Here is a 14,363-nt window from a genome sequence, read left to right as displayed (position 1 = left end):
CCAAAAGGAGGGAGGACGAGAAGGGAGCGGACAGAAAAGTTGGTGCTCAGTAGAGAATGGAAGCTCCTGAGTACCCATCCAATGGCAAAGGGCACAGGGACTGCCCCAGCCGGGTACAAAGGGGATACAAAGATTGCCATTTTCTCAGAGGGTGTGTGTGTGCGCTTGGCTCTCAGGGAGGGAGACATCCCCAGCTCAGCTGAATCCTTACTAAGAAACACTTTTCTTTTGCTTTGATGATTTTGTTCCTTTTCATTGTATTTAAAAGTTAGTGTGCTCCAAAGAGAGGAAAAGGCAAAAATAAAAAGACAAATGAGCTGAAAATAAAAAGACAAGTGAGGTGAATGCTGAATGAGGATAAGTTTCAGTTATTTTCTCAGCAACTTGGGTAAAAGCAGAGTTGGTATCTCCTTTTTCAATGGCCTGTAAATGGGTGCTTTCCTGTCATTACTGCAACCTTATTTCATGTCATTGTAGAGGCACGTCTGGAATGACACAACAACAGCAAATGCTTCTGGAGCAGAGACATTGCTTGGAGAAAACTCTGCCCTGCTTTGTCTGCCTTCTCCAGCCACACTGCTGTCACCGCAGAGACACAAGCAGGTCTCCCCCTCTGTGACTTCACAGCAGACACATTCCGCTGAAGCCACTGAAGGGAGTGGCTGCAGCACACTGTCCCTTAGCTGTGCCCTTCCCTGAGGTGTTCCCAAGGCCCCTCTCCAGGACAATCCTTAACCTGGATTGTGTTCTGTGTCTCTTGCTGCCAATTTCCTGCTCAACAGCCCACCTCAGTCACCTACCCGTTTGGACTGTGCTTTATACCGAGCTAGTCCTGCCAGAAAAGCAGCTTTAAACACACCTCTGAGTAGGCACTGATCCAGACAAAGGACATCCACTCCCCTCTGCCCAGGGCCAGTCCCCTGTACATCTGGCAGCCTGCAAAATCTAACACCCCATCAGGCTCCAACACATTGTTCCAGCCCAAAGCAGTAATGCAATTTGTTTTGTTCCATCTGAAGGAATTCCTGCAGATCCTTGGCCTTCAAAGGCCAACGCTGCCACTCTGCAGGGAATCCTGTGACCCCGAGCATTTGATGGTGACCACACCAAAGCAAGAGGTGGCTCCTTCAGCAGGAGAATGGCAAAGGGCAATTTTGGGCCTCTGTGTCCCCAGCCTTCCTCCCATTGTTTTAGCAATGGCAGCTGCACTCCAGCACACCCCAGCAGCTTCAGCAGAGGGTATTTGTGTTGGCTTAGTGCAGATCAGGACTCCCAGTCCACCACTCCCAGCCCCTTGCAATGACAGCAGGACCTGGACACTGAGGTATTTTGCTGGAGGCAAGCCTGTCACAAGCACACACCCTCTTCAAACTTCATGTGAAACAGAAAGGAAAAGAGCAGGAAAAGGCTACCTTTGGGCGAGTCTCACTCCTGTCTAGAAATGGGCCAATTCTGGGCAGAATACTCCCCCCAGTGCTGGCCTCCTTCTTCCTGCTGAGAAACTTCTCCCTCTGGAACTTACAGGGAAGCAGCTGAAAGGCAAAAATAAACCAGCTAGAGCCTCAGAGTTGTGCTTGTTCAGAAAGGCTTTTCTTGAACAAGTGGCACTGGTGAATAACTTGTGATCACAGCCACTAGGACATTCCTGGAAGCCCTGGGAGTTTCCTGCTGAAATACTTAGCATCAGTGAATTAATAATACAGAGTGGAACACACATACTCCAGCCATATGGCTCTGTCCCATTGGCTTCTCCATGACTGGATGGGACATGGTTGGGGACTTCTGCTCTTTGGGCATTTGTTTCCTCTTACGTTTCATTGGATTGAGGCAGTGACCTTTCCAGAGAATGGGGAGGAGCTCTCAGAACTGCCTGAACTCCATCCCTGCACAACACCCAGAACTCACAGCAAGGAGATATTGCTGCTGGATGAGTCCAAGAGATGCAAGAAAGGAACGCTGTACCAAGAGTGAGGTGCACAGCAATGTCTCTAGGTTTTAGTTCTCCCTGTGAATTGTTTTCTCTGTCTGGGCTGACAGAGCCCTCCACAGAAGAAAACAGAGGCATCTCCTTGACAGAGCCTCAGCAGTGGGGCATCTTCAGCCAAGTGAGCTGCAGACAGCAAGGGACCTTTGCAGCCCTGGCTCCAGCGCTGCCTGCAGGCCTGCATCTGTGCCCACACAGGAGCTGGGAGAGAGCAGCTGCTTTGGAAGCTCTTCCAGCTGGGACCAGCCGTGGCTCTCAAGGCTTTGGGCAGAGTTTGAGCTTCCCCCCCCCCCCGCATGCCCAGGTGCCCAAGGGCAGCATGGTCAGAGCAGCACCGGTGAGTGGTGCCCAGCCTGACAGAAGGAATTCCTGTGGCACAGGGAAAGGGACAGAACACATGCTCAGGCCTTCAGCTGTACATTGGTTTCACTTGGCTCTGCTGGCACAGCCAGGCAAGACACAGCTGAAGCATCCCACAATGTTCCCTATTGCACCAGGACAGCCCCACCAACAGCAGCACAGCACAAAGGGTTGGGCAGGGGCTCTGCAGCTTCACAGCACTGCTGGACAACAGGGGCAGGGAGAGCAGGGACACCAGGGCAGTGCCAGCCTTAACACAGCCCCAGGGGGTACTCACAGTATTAGGCTTCAGCCCTTCCCTGGACAAAAGACGAGGGGTCGGTGTCTTCTTTGGCAATCCAGACACCATTTCCAAGGGACGATGTCGCAGGTGAGCGACAATGCCTCAACAAAACTGGAAGGAGCAACAATGGAACTCTAAGAATCCACAACCCAATTCATGGCAGATTCAAGGCATATTCTGGTGCTAAAAATCTTACATTACTTGAAAGTAGCTAAGTGCTTGTTTGGTGTAAGCAGCTAGTATAGTTAGGCCTCTAGTTGGACTTTTTTTGAACACTATGGCTACCTTGTGCAATTCAAAGTTAGATCATACTGAGATCTGGAGCTAAAAATCTGAACATTAATAACAGTTCGAACAGACAAAGCTGTTCGAAAATATTACTCAAAAATTGCTAGAGTGGGCCTCCTCTTCTTTAGGCTAAAGCACCCTTGCTCTCTCAGCTGCTCCTCACAGCTGAGAGACTAATGAGAGACTGGAATGTTATGGCTAATGGCTTAAATATCATTCTAAAGGACTTTCTGCCCATTGTGACAAAACTCTATAAAGAAGCTGCGACCACCCAAGCCCACCCCGCCCTGAAAATGCCTCCTGACTGGAACTTGGCACTGTGAGTTAAGCTGCCTAAGGGAACTTGAGACAAGATCAAGGTGACATTAGCTCAGGTCTGGGGAGAAGTGAACAAGGCTGAGGAGAAAAACCTATCCACAACAAAGCCAAACCCAGCAGCTGTCCTGAAAATCAGCTCTGTCTGGGTTCAGGCTGGGGAAGTCAGAGCCACAGACTCTTCTGCTGAGGCCAGGTTTGCACACAAACCTCCCAGCAAAGACCTCCACAGTGCCTCCAGACCCATTCCTGAGGCCTCGCACCAGACGACTGCAGGGCATGCAAGCTAACAGAACAAATCTGAAAATCCAGAACCCAACTCATGGCAGACTCAAAGGATATACGGGTGCTAAAGATTTTATATTATTTGAAAGTAGCAAGAGACACAGTCCAACTTGCCCCACTCCTGGGAGGTACCTGGGCAAGGTATCACCTTGCCCAAATCTGCATTAATCCATTGGAGTCTTAAATTTTGCCAGACCTCACCACACAGAAGACCAGAAGAGGATTTAATGGTAGGCCAATGGGATCCAGGGAATGGTGATATTTTCTACTAAACCTCTCTCTGTCACTCTCTTTCTCCTCCCCCCCTTCCCAACCTCCATCCCCCTCCCACTTTTTCTTTTCTTTCTCTCTCTTTCTCCCTCACATTTACTGTTCCATAAAATCCAGACCATTGACTTTGGCATATGGTCTCCTTTGCACCTCAATACAGAGGCATCTCCCTAAAAATTTTAAAACCCAGATGATAAAAATCCACTGAAACTTGAACAGAACTCATTCACCTTTAAGCAGTTTAAGCACTAACCATAGGAAAAAAAAATGTATAGACTACTATCTTTAGAAAATGTTGCATTTCTTCAGTAAAAAAAAGCACAATCAGTAGTCCATTTATTGTTCATCCTCTCAGGTGTACATGTCACTGAAGTACTGTGCCAGAAGATCACATCCTCTATTTCCATTTGGCATTCTCTTTCAGAGCACAGATGAAACAAAACCAAAAAGTTCAACTTTAGTCGGTCTTTACCTTCAAGTGAAATTCAGGACTCCCCAGCAGACACCAGTGTTCTGCACGCTGCGGAGCTTTTCGCAGAGGCCAATGCTCTGCACCTTTAGCAATTCTCTACGCCGACAATTCACCCGGCGAATGGCCCGGTGCAGCCGCCTGCAGGAGCCCAGGCTGCGCACACCCAGCCAGGGCCGCGCTCTCAGGCAGCTGAGGCCGCGCCGCTGTCACAGGCGCTGAGGGCCCGGGCGCGGTTACCGGGCAACCGCGGCGCCGAGTGCGGGGCCGGGCCGGGCCGCAGGGCTTTGCAAAGGACATTGTCACTGCAGCGACTGACTGCAGTTTGGGGCTTCCCAAGAGTCTTTCTGTAACCAATGAAAGGTTAAAATGTGGTGACAAAGGCACCTATGCCAGGTCTGTACATTGCTCTTTGCAGCACTAGTATCCGACCCTGGCTGGAACAGCAGGAGGGGCTGAGGCAGCAGGGAAGGGGGCTCAGCCTGGAGAAAAGGAGGCTCAGGGGGGACCTTCTGGCTCTGCACAACTCCCTGACAGGAGGGGACAAGAGGCTGCTGCAAGCTCAGGCAGCGCCGGAGCCGCCTGGCTCCCCCTCTCCTCCCCCGCTCCGCCTCTTCCTCCCTCCCTCCTCCTCGTCCTCCTCCGCTCCCGCAGCCCTCGCAGCCCCCGGCAGGGGCGGGGATGGAGCCAGGACAGGTCGGAACGCAGAGAGGCCTGGGGGGATGCCAGGACTGGGAGTGACTGGGCTGTACTGGGATCATCCTGGGAGCAGCTCCTGGGTGACTCAGTTCTACTGGGATCATCCTGGGATCACACTGGCAGTGAGGAGGAGCAGCGCGATGGCTCCAGCGCTGGGGCTGAGGGCGCTCCTGGGGGGCCAGGGGCGAGTGGGACCCCCGGCACCGGGACCCTGAACCGCCACTGCCAGCACCGGGACCCCCCTGCTCCCCTTAGCCTGCACAGGGACCCCCTGAATCCCCCTGTTCTGGACATCAGGACCCTCTGCTCCCCTTTTCCCGGGCATCCCATGGCTCCCAGCCTCCAGACTTGGCGTAGGCCTGACTCTGGGACAACCTGGAAGGCCTTGGTCTCCCATTCTTGCCTTTCCCAGGCACACCTTTCTGCAAAGGCAGAGACAGCCTGAACTCCCCCTTTCCGAACATCCCGGGTGTCCCCACTCTGGTCCCCCCTTTTTGGGAAACCCTGGACTCCCCTTTCCTGGGCTCAAGGAGCTCCTGGAACTCCCTTCTACCTCTCCACGTCCCTGCCCACCCCCCCCATTCCCATGACCCTGAGACCCCCCTGGCACCTCCATTCCTGAGAACCCAGATGCCATTTTACCCCTTTGCTCAGTACTGAGACCCCCCCCTTTATCTGGCACCAACTCAACCTTTTCCCAGCCCCTTCTTCGTTTTTTGAAGCACAAGACTACTCTTTCTCTGTTCGAACTTCTCATGGAATTACAGCTATTTTAACGTCTGCTTACTTTAACATAGAAGCCTTTATTTGATATCAATTTGAATACTTTAATCTCCTTATAGTTTTATGCGTTATGAAGAAAAGGAGTATTTTCTTGTTGTTAGGAAAATTAATCCAGAAACACCAGAGGTTTATGTTCACAAAGAAGACAGAGGAGTCCTTTCTGGCTTTATTCCAAGAAAGGGAGAGGCCATGGGGCATTCCCCTGGGATCTCTTGAATTTTTGGAGGATGCAGCCTTCTTTTTATCCTAATTTCCTGGCCACATTTCCCTTCTCTCTTTCCCCTTGGCTGAGGTGCTTGAGAGGTACAGATGCCCTGATATGCCTGACACCGAAGATTTCCCTCTAATGTATAACCCTCCCTTTTAGTTTTTAATTCTTACGGAGTTTAGGGGTTTTTCTTCCCCATTGTTTCTTTCATTTCTCAATGGCTTATTTCGTTTATCTGCAAACCTAAAGTGTATTTGTAAAAGCAAATATCTTTTTCCATTCATCGATCAGTGGAATCCTTCCCATTGTTTCTTTTATCTTCCAGAGCTAGTTTTATCTACGAGCAGACCCACAGATTGTTAGTAAAAACAGATCCACTATTCCTCTCCTTTACAGCTTACAAGAAGATTTCAGCTCTAAAAACAAAGCATCTTCTCAGCCCTCTCATCTAAGACTGAACTTCTTCTTTATTGACTTGAGTGTCTTCATATTGTTTTTTATATACTTGCATTTTGTTTTTTTCTCTCACTCAGAAGAAGACTGAAGTACTGAAAAACTTAACATCACGCATGAGGCCTACCTAACCCACCAATAACTTGTAACAGAAAGCTGTGGCTCAGTTGTGTTCAGATCAGCTTTATAGTTAGTGTTTAGTTTTCTGCACCAGCCACAGAAGTCTCTGGTCTCAGCCACGCTAAGAAGAAGAAGCAGCAGCCTGACAGCGAGATCTTCGCAGCCACAGCCAGCCCTGCTCTGGCTAAAGCTCCGCAGCCTCCCCTGTCTCCTTGCCCGGCAGCTGCTGAAGCCCAGCCCGGCCAAACCAGAGCCCATGGAGAGAGAAGCCAGCAAGCAGCCCAGAAAATAGAAAAGAAGCCCCGCCTGCAGCAAGACTGCCAGCCCAGCCCAACCCAGCCCAGCCCGGCCCAGCCCAGCCCAGCCCAGCCCAGCCCAGCCCAGAGAGAAGCCAAACCCAGCAGCTCCCTGCCAACCAACAAAGAAAAAAAGTTTCTGAATTTTTTGGTCTTTACCATGTGGGTTTCACACAAGCACGTCTAGCTTTTCAGCAGCTCAACAGACTGTCAGATACACAAAAAACTTTGCATCACTTCCCTAAATTTCCTCCCATTCCAAAACATAACACAGGGGCCACTGGGAGCAACTGGGATCAGACTGGGAGGAAATGGGAGCAACCAAGACCATACTAGGAGCAACTAGGATCATCATGGCATCAGAGTAGGATCATACTGGGAGGGACTGGGTCTGTGCTAGAGGCAACTGGGATCACACTGGGAGGAACTATGCTGGGACAAATGGGATCATACTGGGAGCAACTGGCACCACACTGAGGGTGACTGGGATCCTTCTGGAATCATACTGGAAGTGACTAGGAGCAGGCTGAGGGCAATTTGGACCATGGTGGAGCAACTGGGATATACAGGGAGTGACTGTAATCATGCTGGAGGTGACTGGGAGTGGCTGTGAGCAAATGGAATCATACCGGAAGCTACTGGGAGCAACTGGGAGTGAGTGGAAACACATTAGGGACAACTGGGATGTGACCAGGAGTGACTGGAATCACAAAAGAACCATAAAGGAAGTCACTGGAATAATACTGGGAGTATCTGGGATTGACTGGAATCCTACTGGACATGACTGGAATCCTACTGGGTGACTTGGAGTGACTGGGACCATACTGGGGGCAAACGGCACCGTACTGAGAGTGACTGGGTTCATCCTGGAATCATACTGGGAAGGACTGGAACCATACTGGGAGTGCCTGGAACTATAGTAGGGGTGAATGGAAACACCTGGGATCATACTGGGATCATGCTGAGAGTGACTGGGATGATACTGGGAACATCCTGAGTGTAACTGGAAGTGACTGGGACCATCCTGGGGGTGACTGGGAGCCACAGGGCCCATGCTGGGAGTGACCTGGGGGGAACTGGTCCAGCTGGGGCTCAGGGTTGTTCTCCCCCAGGGCTGCCCTGGGTCCTGCTGCTGTCCCTGGCCCCACAGAGCCGAGGGACAGGGGACAACTGAGGGACAGGAGACAGGGGCAGGGATGTGGAGAGGTAAAAGGGAGTTCCAGGGGGTCCTTGAGCCCAGGAAAGGGGAGTCCAGTGTTTCTCAAAAAGGGGAGACCAGGGTGGGGACACCGGGGATGTTTGAGAATGAGGAGTTCAGGGGGTCTCTGGTTTTGCACAAAGCTGGGGCTGGGGGCTGGAAAAGGCAGGAATGGGGGACCAAGGCATTCCAGGGCATCCCAGGGTCAAGCCAATGGCCAGTCTGGAGGCTGGGAGCCATGGGATGGCCAGGAAAAGGGTGCAGGGAGCCCTGATGTCCAGAAATGTGGCGTGAAAAATGCCTGTATTTTATGATTGGCGTTTCCAAATATTAAAATGAATATTATGTGTTGTATTAGAAAGCAATGCTGTATTAATTTTCTTAAGTACTGTGTTAAATATAGTTTTAGGTTATAAAAATTGTTAAAATAGAAACTATGCTATGTAAGATGCTTTGTTTAAAAGAAAGGGCTTGCAGCGAGATAACAGCCACAGGACACCTAGATCTTTCAGAGAAAAAGAATTTATGGCCTTCTTATCAGAAGAAACGAACTTCTTCCCACCTTGGAGGCACTATTAGGATTAGAGGGAACAAGTTGACACTGATCAGACAGAATCCTGTGTTTGAATGGAATTTATGCATCATGTATGAAGTGTATGAATATGCAACGGGCTATTGTTTTTAAGGGTTAATCCTTTGTTACCGGGAGTCCTTTTTCAGGCTCGTGCTGCCCAGAAAAGGTACCCGAACGTCTGTAACTCTTTGTTTTTATTGTCTCATATTGTCTTAATTCAATTTGTCCAAATTGTTATTACTCTAATTGTGTTACTATATAACCATCTTATTAACATTAAAAATTTTAAAAACAAGTGATTGGCGTTTTTCACAATTTGGTAGCAGAGGATGGTTGCTAACACCTCGCTGCCGGTGCTTTAGGAGAGTCAGAGTGGGGAAGGCGCGCCCTGCCCTCTTTGGCAGCCTCGCTCTGCTTCCCCTGAAGTGACCGACAGACGCAGGTTACGATCTGTGGACAAAAGGAGACAATAAAACAAAGAGAACGGGAAAAGGCTCCCTACAACTGCTGTAATTTGCCCCCTAAGAGTAGTAGTGCGCACGAAGAACCCGGGAAGGAAAAGGATTGGTAAGTACTTCTGGGGGGGACAGGCACGGGGGATGAATGCGTGTGAATGAGAGGAGGGCTGCTTGTCCCAGACCTGCACAGTGAGTGCGGAGTCTCCCATGCTGCGTTTCCGACTTTTCGCTGGAAAAGCGGCCAGTAAAGAGACAAAGCGACTCATAAGAGAGTGAAAGAATCCCCCGGAGTAACTGGGACTGGGTCTCAGGGAGGGGTTGGACCCCTCGGAGGTGGGGAGCAAGGTTTCCTAGCCCAATCCACTAGGAAACAGGACCTGCTGGGTTGAGGGACTTATATTCCAAGAGCATCCGAGAGCAGGGTTGAGCAGAATTCTGTCAGAGTGAGGGTATGCCCGAGAACACTCAGGGTGGGACAACACCGCTAGATTGGGGGATAAAAAAATGCCCAAGAACATCCAGGGTTGGACAACACAGCAGAACAAATTAAATGCCAAAGAGCATCTGTAGTTGTACCACACCGCTGGGTTGAGGGACAGAAAATGCCCAAGAGCATCTGGGGTTGAACAACACAGCTGAATTGAAGGAAAATTACCCGAGACCATCTGGGGTTGGACAACACAGCAGGATTGAGGGAAAAATTGCCCAAGAGCATTTGAGGTTGGATAACACAGCTGGGTTGAGGGATATCCAATAGCATCGGGACTGGCCAGTAACACCTAAACTTGTAATAGGTGATGTGAAAGTAAAAGGTACCTTATTGTTGTTTTGTGGTGTGTGAGAGTGAGACACACACAGAGTCAGCCTCAACTTCCCGGGCGGGTGGGAAGGGGGAGGCAGCGGAAAGAGGAGTGAGTGACCTGCACACCAGGCTGTAGCTCCCGGGTGGGTGGGGGCTTCTGGGCCGAAGAGGAGTGAGTGACCTGCGAACCAGGCTAGCGTTCCCTGGGCGTGTGAGGGGCCGTAGCTGAAGAGTGTGAAAGACACGCAGACAGCCTCACAGGTGAACAGACACCAGAGGCAGCCAGAGTCAGGGCCCTTCTAGGGGGCCTGGTGACACTGAGACCTGGAGGTAAACCCCAAAGCAAAAGAGGGGGCCACAAGGACCTGTGATTTTCTAGCAATAAGGATCCACTTTGTGTCTTGAGAGTGTGAAGGAATGTGTGAAAGTGAATGAGAAATAAAAGTGAGTGAATGTAGATGAATGAAAGTATAGGTAATGTCGATTGTGCATTTTAAGCCTTACCATATCTCCTTGGAGGGAGGTGGATTGTATTGAAAAGCAGTGTGAGAAAAAGGGTTTTTTTCTGGGTGTAAGTAGTTGAAAGAAAAGTGGTATTTAAGTTGTTAGTAAAAAGTGAAAAACAGAAGCAGGGGACGAATAGATAGAAAACTGAAAAATGAGACAGAAATTCAGTAAGGTGGATACAGGAAAAGAAAAGCAGAAAAAAATTACCAACAGAAATACCCCAAGACAGCACTTTGGGAGTTATGTTAACAAACAGAAATACAACTCATTGCAAAATACAGGGTATGCAGAAGTTGATGAGAAAAAACATGCAAACTTGTGAATTATATACTTAAAAACAGCATTAGAAAATTTAACACAAAAGAGTTATATATTGATTTAAGGTATGTCTTTAGAGTAGCACATACCTTAAGAAAAATTTTAAAAGGGAGATTGCTTAATTAAAGAAGAAAAAGGTTAGTACACGAGAAACTTATTTTCGAGGTTTTAGAGGCATTAAAATTACCTAAGAGAGATAGCAATAGTACATATTAAAGGACACCAAAAGGTAAAGACCTAGAAATAAGAAGAAATAAAATAAATAATTGGCAGATCAAGAAGCTAAAGATGCAGCAGAAAATAGAGCTGAAAGAGTTAATATTAACTCCAAATGAAGAAAAAAAAGGGGGGGGGGGAATTAAAACAAGACCGTGGCAAACAAGATAAATCGGGGAAATAGAAACATCTTGATATGGAAGACAATTAGATAATAAAACGCTTACGAGGGAGTAGCAGAAAGCCCGGTGGGATACACAGGCTAGGTGTGATCATTTTTTAAAAAGAACTATGGGTGCATTGAGACTTTTAGAGTAAAAAAAAACAAGTACCTGAAACACGTATAATTTGCCAAAAGATAAATAAAAGGGTGATGAGAAAAACATTATGAGAAGGTCGTCAGTTAGCTCGTCGACCATTTCAAAGCATCCAAAAAGCAAAACGGGGAAAGTATAGAGCTGAGAACAAATTACCTCATCCATTCCCGTTCGCTCCCCCACTCGTTCGCACCAGCCCTCCCAGCCCCTGTGCCGGCTCCGGCACACTCCGTCTGTCCCGGTCCGTCTGTCCCGGTCCGTCTGTCCCGGTCCGGCCGCCTGGCCCGCGTTCTTGCCGGGGCTGGGGGCCTGTCCTGCCGTGTGCACCGTGGTTACCGCGCTGATCGCACCGAGGGGGTCCCGTCTGTCCCATCCCCGGCTGCCCTGACTCCGTCGGCTCCCGCCGCTGCAGCCGGGGTCAGTCCCGGCTTTGTCTCTGCCGGATCAGCCACCGTGAGCCGTGAGGGGGCGATCCCCGCTCCAGCTCGGCCTGCACCGGAACGGCCCCTCGGGCGATCCGAACCACAGACCCCGCCTTTGGAGCCCCCAGACCCTGAGCTGTGCTGATCCCCTCGGGCCATCCCGGCTGCAGACCCCGCCTTTGGAGCCCCCAGACCCTGAGCTGGGCCGAGTCTCCCCGTCCTGCCCTGATCTCCATTCCCTTGGTAACAACAACTCCGGCTGCTCAGGGAAACTCTCTAAAGGAATCACTTTATTGAAGCACTAAAAATTCAGTTAGAAGAAAGCCCTCTCCTGATTCTTCCTAAAAATACGTGAGAAAGGCTGTAGAAGATAAAAATCCAAAAAGAATGGGATAAAGAGATTGGTCTATTTCCATTAAGAGAGGTTCTCAAAGGGGGGTGATGGATCAGAGTTTGTAAATGCTTCTTTGACTTTGTCTGAGGTCTGAAATTTTAAGAAATAAATAAAAGAGATATTTGGAGAATCCCATAGGCATAGCTGAACAATTAGACCAACTTTTAGGTCCAAACATGTATACTTGAGAAGAGATGTGGTTGGTAATGAAAATAATATTTTTCTCAGGAAGAAAAGCAATTAATCAGAGCAACTGAAATAAAAGCTTAAGAAAACGATAATCCACAGGGACCCCCAGAGAAGACAAAATGCCAGCTGTACCTCTTGAATGGGGTTAAAATAATGAGGAGGGGAGTAAACACATGAACAGTTATTGTAATTACATAACCAAGAGAATAAATGAGACAGCATATCAAAGGCGAAATGTGAAAACAAAAGATTTTTGAGAGACAGCTTTTAGAGGGGAAAGAAAAAACTCCAACTAAATAGATAAACAAACTTTAGAGAAAAAGGAAAATGGTCCTAAGTAAGCAGAAGATCTGAAAATCTTTAAAGAAATGGGCCCATAAAAAAAAAAAAAAAAAAGTCATAGGCTCTAATTTTTTTGGGGGGGAACAAATACCATCAGGAGCCTGTGATAACTTTAAAAGTGGGTCCCCAAGAAGAAGAATTGGAATTTGTTATAGACACAGGGGCAGAGAAAACCTGCCTGTTAAACGTTCCAAAAGGTTATAGTGTGAGCAAACATATAGTGAAAGTAACAGGGGCAAAAAGAGGAAGTTTTACATTTCTGGTCATTAAAGATGTGGTAATTGAGGGAAGAAACTAAAATTTAGATGGGAGATGTGTTATTGGTCCCAGGGGCAGGTAGCAATTTATTGGGAAGAGTCTTACAAGTGCAATTAAGAGTAAGAGTTATATTAGAAAATAAGAAAATGACAGCTAGAGTTTTGAAATTAAGCCAAGAGGATGAAGAAAAAAAAATCAACAAAGAAGTTTGGGCTGGAGAAAGAAATAGGGGAAGAATAAATATCGACCCCATAAGGGTTACAACTGAGAGAGAAGAAAGAGAGAAGTTGAAGTAGAGAAGTAGTTAGGAAACTCTGAGATGTTAGAATGTGAAGTGATGACATCTTGGTGCTCGAAGAGAGCAGAAGTGTGAATGTAAGTTTTTTGCATGAAAGGCAGAGAAGTGTCTTAACACATGGTTGTTAAGAGGTTATTCAATGCCACACTGGGGTCCGGAAAAGCCTTAGCAGAACGGGCCCTCCTTGAAGAGAAAAGAGGATAAGTTGCCTAGAGAAAGAGAAAGATTGTCAGGAGCACCTGGGCACGCCAAGTTTGGGGTTGTCAAGGCTGGAAGGTGTCTGAGCGCTCCCTACGAGCGGCGGGGTCTCGGGGGCTGCGGCAGGGACCGATCCATGGAGGTGCCCCGGGCGGTGCTGGCAGCAGAGGACACAGGTTTGCGGCCAGGAGCGGGCTGGCTCCGGGGCAGAGCTACCGGGGGGCTCCCAGACTGTCGGGGTCCCGAGCCCAGGATGGCAGCGTCGGCCCGGGAAGTGGGCCGAGAGAGAGAAGAAGAGAGACAGAGAGAGAGGGCAAAAGAGACCCAGGGCAGCCCCCAGGGTCCCCATGCCCGGGGCTGCTCTCCCCGGCTCCGGCCCTGCAGCCAAGGGGCCGCACCGGGGGAAGGGCCAAGAACAGCACTGACAGCAAGGCCGTGAAGAGAGGGGGAGAGGGGCTAGCACTCAAAGATAAAATCAAAGCGGAGATTGATGACTCTCCAAACCTCACATAGCGGTTTGTTTTTCTTAAGTAATAAGTTTTTTGGTTTTTTTTTCTTTTGTGTGTTTTGTTTGCCGTTAACGAGAAGGCTTTTTTCCTGAAGAAGAAGACGCTGCTGTAGAGAAAGCTTTTAGCTAAACCCAGAAAGTTTAGAAGGAAAGCGAATAGTAAAAGTTAATGCAGTATTATCTTTCTTTTATTACTATGCTATTAAGAAGTCCTTTCCAGGTACTACTGAAGCAACGATCAAAATCACGGAAAGAGAGTGAATTCATGCCAGCAGAATCAAAGGACTTGTGAAGAAACTTGAGGAAGGGACTATCACATTTAAACCGGGTGATACTGAACTGACTTTCCAATGGGGACTGAGTGGTAATGGTTTGAGAAAACCCAAATGATCCAAAAAATGTACAAAGAATTACACTGAATTAAGAAATAAGATAATGCTTATATCACTGGTTTTGAGCACTACCTGAATAAAACATCTCCTTGGGGGAGGAATACCTCAGATAGAAAGATCAAGAATGTTTTTGTATTCTGACCTTAGCCCTAGAATTGT

The sequence above is a fragment of the Ammospiza nelsoni genome, chromosome 17 (assembly GCF_027579445.1).
Source record: "Ammospiza nelsoni isolate bAmmNel1 chromosome 17, bAmmNel1.pri, whole genome shotgun sequence".
Classification (NCBI taxonomy): Eukaryota; Metazoa; Chordata; class Aves; order Passeriformes; family Passerellidae; genus Ammospiza; species Ammospiza nelsoni.
This window is presented reverse-complemented; position numbering follows the sequence as displayed.